Genomic DNA, 7,387 nt, shown 5'->3' on the forward strand with positions numbered 1-7,387 from the left:
CTACTACTATTACTCCACACATCGACCGCTATCCAGCATGCATCTAGTGTATTAAGTTCATGGAAAAACGGAGTAATGCTATAAGAACGATGACATGATGTAGACAAGATCTATTTATGTAGAAATTGACCCCATCTTGTTATCCTTAATAGCAACGATATACACGTGTCATTTCCCCTTCTGTCACTGGAGTCAAGCACGGTAAGATCGAACCCATCACAAAGCACCTCTTCCCATTGCAACATAAATAGATCAAGTTGGCCAAACAAAACCCAAATATCAAAGAAGAAATACGAGGCTATTATCAATCATGCATATAAGAGATCAAAGAAGACTCAAATAACTTTCATGGATAATGATAGAGGCAAAGGTGTCCTGTCTTTCGATGAGATGAAGGATATCGCTTTGGTGGAAGTCGACTTTGACGATCCGACTACGAACATGCGAGGACGTCGCGCCTTAGCAATCGCTAAACCAATTCCGAGAGGTTATTGACCACACCAGAGCATGATCAACCTGACCACGAGGGTCTGTTTCCTGCGAGCAAACGAAGAACAAGCAAGAAACTGAGATTGCAATCTGGATATTGCGAATATAAGATGAAAGCTTTATTGATCAAGGTGGGGTTCTGTGACGCCTTTGTCTGGTCGTTGAACACAAACGAAGTACGCGAAGTTGCAGCTATGGCGAACTTTAATCTAAACAAAACTCAAAGTCTAAACGGTGCCCTAAGGGCTGTATATATGGAGGAAGAGGGGGGGAATTTCGTGGCCCTTGGTGGAGGGGTCCGAAATCAACCCTATCTCTTGTTTCCCCACACATACGGACTCTAAAAATAGCCTATACTTATGTATTTCGAAATTACATGGGCCTGTCCCAATAATAAGGTGACGCAGCACCTAGAATAGCCTCGGGACGAAATTTATGAAGTGGCATCTTGTATATTTCGTCCAAGGCTTCATGCACCCATTACGATGGCTTCAAAGTCCTGAAATCATCACTTGTAACTCCGTTCTTGTTCCCCTTGCGCATGCCATCATCTCCATGGTTGTTCGTGCTCCAATGTCCATCCTTCTCCAAGCTAGGCCCTTCATTTGTAAGCAAAACAAATGTATCCAATTTAGGCAGCATCATATTCTCATGAACATTAGAATCATTACCAAGAAACGAAAGTACCTGATAATTTAATTGGCGGGCGCATGCTCTAGTAATTGGTCCAGTATATGTAGCAGTAGGGGCTGTGGGTGTAACAATGGTATTGATGTCCTCATCATCCTCCCCTTCTTGAAATGAAGTCGTCCTCGACGGAAGCTCATACTCCTCACCCAAATAAAGCTTCAAATCTGCAATGTTAAAACTGGGACTAACCCCAAAATCTGCAGGCAGCTCAAGTTTATATGCATTATCATTTTCTCTAACACCTTTAAAGGTCCGTTAGCACGTGGCATTAGCTTTGATTTGCACAAATCAGGAAATCTATCCTTACGCAAATGTAACCAAACAAAATCTCCAGGTGCAAACACAACATGTTTTCTATCCTTATCTCCAGCAAGTTTATATTTACCATTCATACGCTCAATGTTTTCCTTAGTTAACTCATGCATTTTTAAAATCAATTCAGCACGTTGTTTAGCATCAAAATTAACCTTCTCCAAAGATGGAAGAGGCAACAAATCAATAGGTGCACGAGGTAGGAAACCATACACAACTTCAAAAGGGCACATCTTAGTAGTAGAATGCAATGAACGATTATAAGCAAATTCAATATGAGGCAAGCATTCCTCCCACATTTTCTTATTATTCTTCAAAACAGCCCTAAGCATAGTAGACAATGTTCTATTGACTACTTCAGTTTGTCCATCAGTTTGGGGGTGACAAGTAGCACTAAAAAGCAGTTTAGTCCCCAACTTAGCCCATAAACATCTCCAAAAGTGGCTAAGAAATTTAGTATCATGATCTGACCCAATAGTATTTGGCACAACATGCAAGTGAATAATTTCACGAAAGAACAAATCAGCAACATTAACAGCATCATCGCTTTTATGACATGGTATAAAGTGTGCCATTTTCGAGAATCTATCCACGACAACAAATATGCTATCCCTCCCCTTCTTTGTTCTTGGTAAACCTAAAACAAAGTCCATATATATATCCTCCCAAGGAACACTAGGTACAGGCAAAGGCATATATAAACCATGAGGATTGAGTCGTGACTTAGCTTTTTGACATGTATTGCAGCGAGCAATAAAACGCTCAACATCCTGTCTCATCTTTGGCCAAAAGAAATGTGTAGCAAGTACGTCCTCCGTCTTCTTCACGCCAAAGTGTCCCATTAGTCCTCCTCCATGCGCCTCCTGCAACAACAAAAGACGAACAGAGCTAGCTGGAATGCATAGCTTGTTAGCACGGAACACAAATCCATCATTAACGACGAACTTGTTCCATGTTCTTCCTTCTTGACAATACATCTTTAAAATCAGCATCTTTAAAATCAGCAATACATCTTGATGGTCTCCAAACCAAATATTTAAAATCCTCCTGCAACAACAATTCTGCAATACATCTTTAAAATCAGCATCATGCACATATTGATCTTTGATGGTCTCCAAACCAAATATTTTGAAGTCAAGTTGTGAAAGCATAGTATAGCGGCGAGACAATGCATCAGCAATAACATTTTCTTTACCCTTATTGTGTTTAATGACATAAGGGAAAGTCTCAATGAATTCAACCCATTTAGCATGTCTACGATTCAGTTTAGCTTGACTTTTAATATGTTTCAAAGATTCATGATCAGAATGTATAACAAATTCTTTGGGCAATAAATAATGTTGTCATGTTTCTAAAGTCCGAACAAGAGCATATAATTCTTTATCGTAAGTAGAATAATTCAGACTAGGCCCACTCAATTTTTCAGAAAAGTATGCAACAGGTTTGCCATCTTGTAATAACACACCTCCTAATCCAATTCCACTAGCATCACATTCAAGCTCAAAAGTCTTATTAAAATCAGGAAGTTGGAGTAAAGGAGCACGTGTCAACTTATCTTTCAATACCATGAAGGCTTCTTCCTGTGCGGTACCCCAAACAAAAGGCACATCCTTCTTTGTAAGCTCGTTGAGAGGTGCAGCAGTGGTGCTGAAATCTCTCACAAAACGCCTATAAAATCCAGCGAGGCTAAGAAAACTCCTCACTTGTGTGACTGTTTTGGGCTGCAGCCAACTCTCAATAGCTTCAATCTTGGTTTTGTCAACTTCAATTCCCTGTGGAGTAACAACATAGCCAAGAAAAGATACTCGGTCGATGCAAAAGGTGCACTTCCCAAGGTTACCAAACAAACGTGCATCACGTAGAGCAATAAAAATAGCACGTAAATGTTCCAAATGTTCTTCCAAAGATCTGTTATAAATCAATATGTCATCAAAGTAAACTACCACAAATCGTCCAATGAAAGCACGTAAAACTTCGTTCATTAATCTCATGAAAGTACTAGGTGCATTAGTTAACCCAAAAGGCATGACTAACCACTCATATAAACCAAACTTAGTTTTAAATGTTGTTTTCCATTCATCTCCCAATTTCATACGAATTTGATGGTATCCACTACGCAAATCAACTTTGGAGAATATTGTAGAGCCACTCAATTCATCAAGCATATCATCTAGCCTAGGAATAGGATGACGATAACGAATAGTAATATTATTAATGCCTCTACAATCAACACACATACGTGATGTACCATCCTTTTTCGGCACTAGAATAATAGGAACAGCACAAGGACTAAGAGATTCGCGTATATAACCTTTGTCGAGCAGCTCTTGTACTTGACGCGTAATCTCCTTCGTCTCCTCTGGATTGGTATGGTATGGCGCATGGTTTGGCAGTGAAGCACTGGGAATTAAGTCAATCTGATGCTCAATCCCTCGAATAGGCGGTAATCCCGGTGGCACGTCTTGTGGAAAGACGTCAGGGAACTCCTGCAAAATGTTAGTGACAGCAGGAGGCAAAGAGGAAGGCACGTCCTCGAATGAAAATAATGCCTCTTTGCACACAAAAGCATGACAAACAGATTTGCTGAAATCTAGCTCATCAATATCAGATTTGGTGGCAAATAAACATGCACTTTTCAATTTTATTTCAGAAGCAACACTAGATGGTTTATTATTAGGCTTCATTTGTTGCTCAAATTCTTTTGCCACAATCTGATTTTCGCTCTTATTCTTCTCCTGTTTTGCTTTATTAGCTCTATTAATATCATCTTTCAAAATAGAATCAGGAGTCATAGGAAGCAAAGTAATATTTTTATCCTTATGAACAAGAGTATACTGATTGTTTCTACCATGGTGTACAGAATTTTTATCAAATTGCCATGGTCTACCAAGTAATAAGGAACATGCTTGCATAGGTACCACATCACAATCAACATAATCAGCATATGTAGAGATACTAAAATGCACACGAACAGTACGTGTTACCTTAACCTTGCCGCTGTTGTTGAACCATTGGATGTAGTAAGGATGTGGATGTGGTCTTGTGGTGAGAGAAAGCTTCTCGACCATCTCCATGCTAGCCAAGTTGTTGCAGCTCCCTCCGTCTATGATGACGCGCACAGAACGTTCCTTCACAACTCCCTTGGTATGGAACAAATTGTGCCTCTGATTTTGCTCAGCTTGTGTGACCTGCACACTCAAAACACGTTGAGCAACTAAACATTCATACCTGTCAGCGTCTTCAGGAGCCATGTATTGCGTCTCATGATCAGAATCATCTCCACCGTGTTCTTCACGTGTAATAAGAGCCAACGTCTCCTCATCATAGTCACTAGCGGGCTCATACCCACCATCCTCAGTAGCAATCATCACACGCCGAGATTTGCATTCTCTCGCATAATGACCTCTTCCCTTACAACGACGAAAAATAATATCACTTGTGTGCCCAGTTGATGCCATGGAAGAAGAAGAGCTCTGTGTAGGCCCGGCAGGTGCGCTCTTGGCAGATAGTGGAGGTTGTGCCTGCTTTCTTGTATCACGGCTGGAGGTAGCAGCTGATGGAGGTGCTTGTGTAGTGGAAGTAGAGGATGCACGCGGTGTCCATGATGAAAGTCGACATGCAGAAAAGTTAGTTCGCGCCAATGCTTGTCGATCCTGCACTTCACGTTCAGCTTTATAAGCAAGATGGAATAAACGAGTGATATTAGTATACTCCTTATACTCTAGAATGGTCTGAATCTCTCTATTTAATCCACCTATAAAACGTGCAAGCATAGCTTCATTCTCCTCAACAATACCACATCTAATCATGCCAGTTTGTAATTCCTGATAATATTCTTCTACAGAATTTTTTCCTTGTCTTAAACGCTGCAATTTTTGAAGCAATTCACGTTGATAATATGGTGGAACCCAACGAGTACGCATAGCAGTTTTCAAAGCAGCCCAAGTAGTTGGAATAGGATATAATCTACAATGTTCAGACCACCATACACATGCAAAACTAGTGAAAGCACAAACAGCAGCAGCAACCCGTCTCTCCTCGGGATATTGTAAACATGTAAAATGTTGTTCAGTTTCTAACTCCCAAGTAAGATATATATCAGGAACATATCTACCCTCAAATGGTGGAATATTCAATTTCAGTTTTGGAATATGGTCATTATCTCGTACCTAAGGTGGTAGTGCAGGCCTACCGTTGCGAATATATACCTGAGGTCGACCTGCTGGTGGTGGTGCTGATGGCTGCACGTAGTTCTGATTTTGATCAACCTCATCCTCATAATATTCCTCCACCTCTGCAGTAACAGCAGGAGCTACAGAAGCACCAACAGCAGTAGCAGCGGCACCAGAATTTTGTCCTGGCTCAATAGGAACACGTTGTGCTCGTCCATACTGATTCGGAAGGGGGCGTTGTTGTAGTTGTTGTTGTTGCAGAGGTGCGATAGGTGCAGCCGGTGGTGGTTGTGGAAAACGCGTGAGCAATTCATTAAACTTGCTATCAAGCTTTGTTTCGTATGTCTTCTCAATGCCATCTATCTTCTCCATGGCCTCGTCAAATCTGTTTAGCACATCTTGCACCTGTCCACTCATCATTTGCTGAAATTTATCATGTAGCTGTTTGTTCATCAGGTTCTCCCAATCAGTCTCATCGGCTTGTGATCCTACCATGGTTAGCAGCAAATAGAAACACACAAGAATATGATCCTACAGACTACTAAGAAGTGGTGGTGGTGTATCACAAACCCGTGAAGCAAATCTCAAATTCTTACCAGTTCTTACCCAGCAGCAGGCGGTGATCGGCAACCGTTGTAGTCAAAACTCTCAAAGCTTGGATAGAGCGATTACCAGGGAGAGTCAAACGCACGACGTGGATGTATGTGGAGCTGGGAAGGCTTATAATATGGTAGCAAAAAGGGTCAGCAACAATCAAGTCAGAGATGCAAAATTGAATAAACGCTCAACGATAGTACTGTGCTGGTCCTAGGCTAGACTGTCCTAGAGACGCGAGCCTAGAACACTAACAAAATCACGACGCTACACGGAAACAAGGGAGAAGTACACTCTGAAAAAAAAATTCACTTTTTTTTGCGCTCTTTTTTTTTGCACTCCTCTTTTTTTTGCCGAAAATCGCTATAATGGCGAGTGTCTCAAAACTCTTCCCAAGTCAAGACAACAGGATAGGCAAGAAATTTTCTCGACCAATTTTTTTTTTCGACTGCCCGGACCCAAAAACTGGAAACGGGTCAAAAAAAACTTTCTATAACGACGACTGTCTCAATACGCTTAGAAACACCTAAAAATAGGATAGCCAGAATTTTTTTGTCCAGTGCATTTTTGGAAAATTTTGGGCCTAAATGGAGGGTGGTTTCCGGACTCTTTTTTTTTGGAAACCAACCTCTTCTACGGACGGCAAAAGATTGCTGGAATCCGAAACCTACTAAGACAAGGAAACACAAATCGGAAATTAGATGGATCTTGAAAACAAACCTAATATGCAAGGATATATGGTGGTGGTATATGGCAGCGGTGGTAGTATATGGATATGGATCGGTGGTGGTATATGGATACGGATTGGTGGTGGTATATGGATATGGATTCGGATCGGTGGTGGTAGGTGGCAGGGGCGATGATGATGTTGCGTTGGCGGCGTGACAACTTATGACCAGAACTCAAAACACTAAAAGACTAGACGCTAAGACCAGCAACTAGACACGACGATGCAACCGCAAATTCAACAAAGTAAAACCCTAAAAAGATTATGCAAAGGCTCAGATTGGTTCGGATATGATGAACTAACCCTAATTTTTTTTGTGGCTTTTCGTGGCCTGTAGGTATGAAGAACAGACTCGATCTAAACTACGAAAAACTGTAAAATCTCACCCAGCAACCTGGAAATC

Source organism: Triticum aestivum, chromosome 6B, assembly GCF_018294505.1.
Source record: "Triticum aestivum cultivar Chinese Spring chromosome 6B, IWGSC CS RefSeq v2.1, whole genome shotgun sequence".
Taxonomy (NCBI): domain Eukaryota; kingdom Viridiplantae; phylum Streptophyta; class Magnoliopsida; order Poales; family Poaceae; genus Triticum; species Triticum aestivum.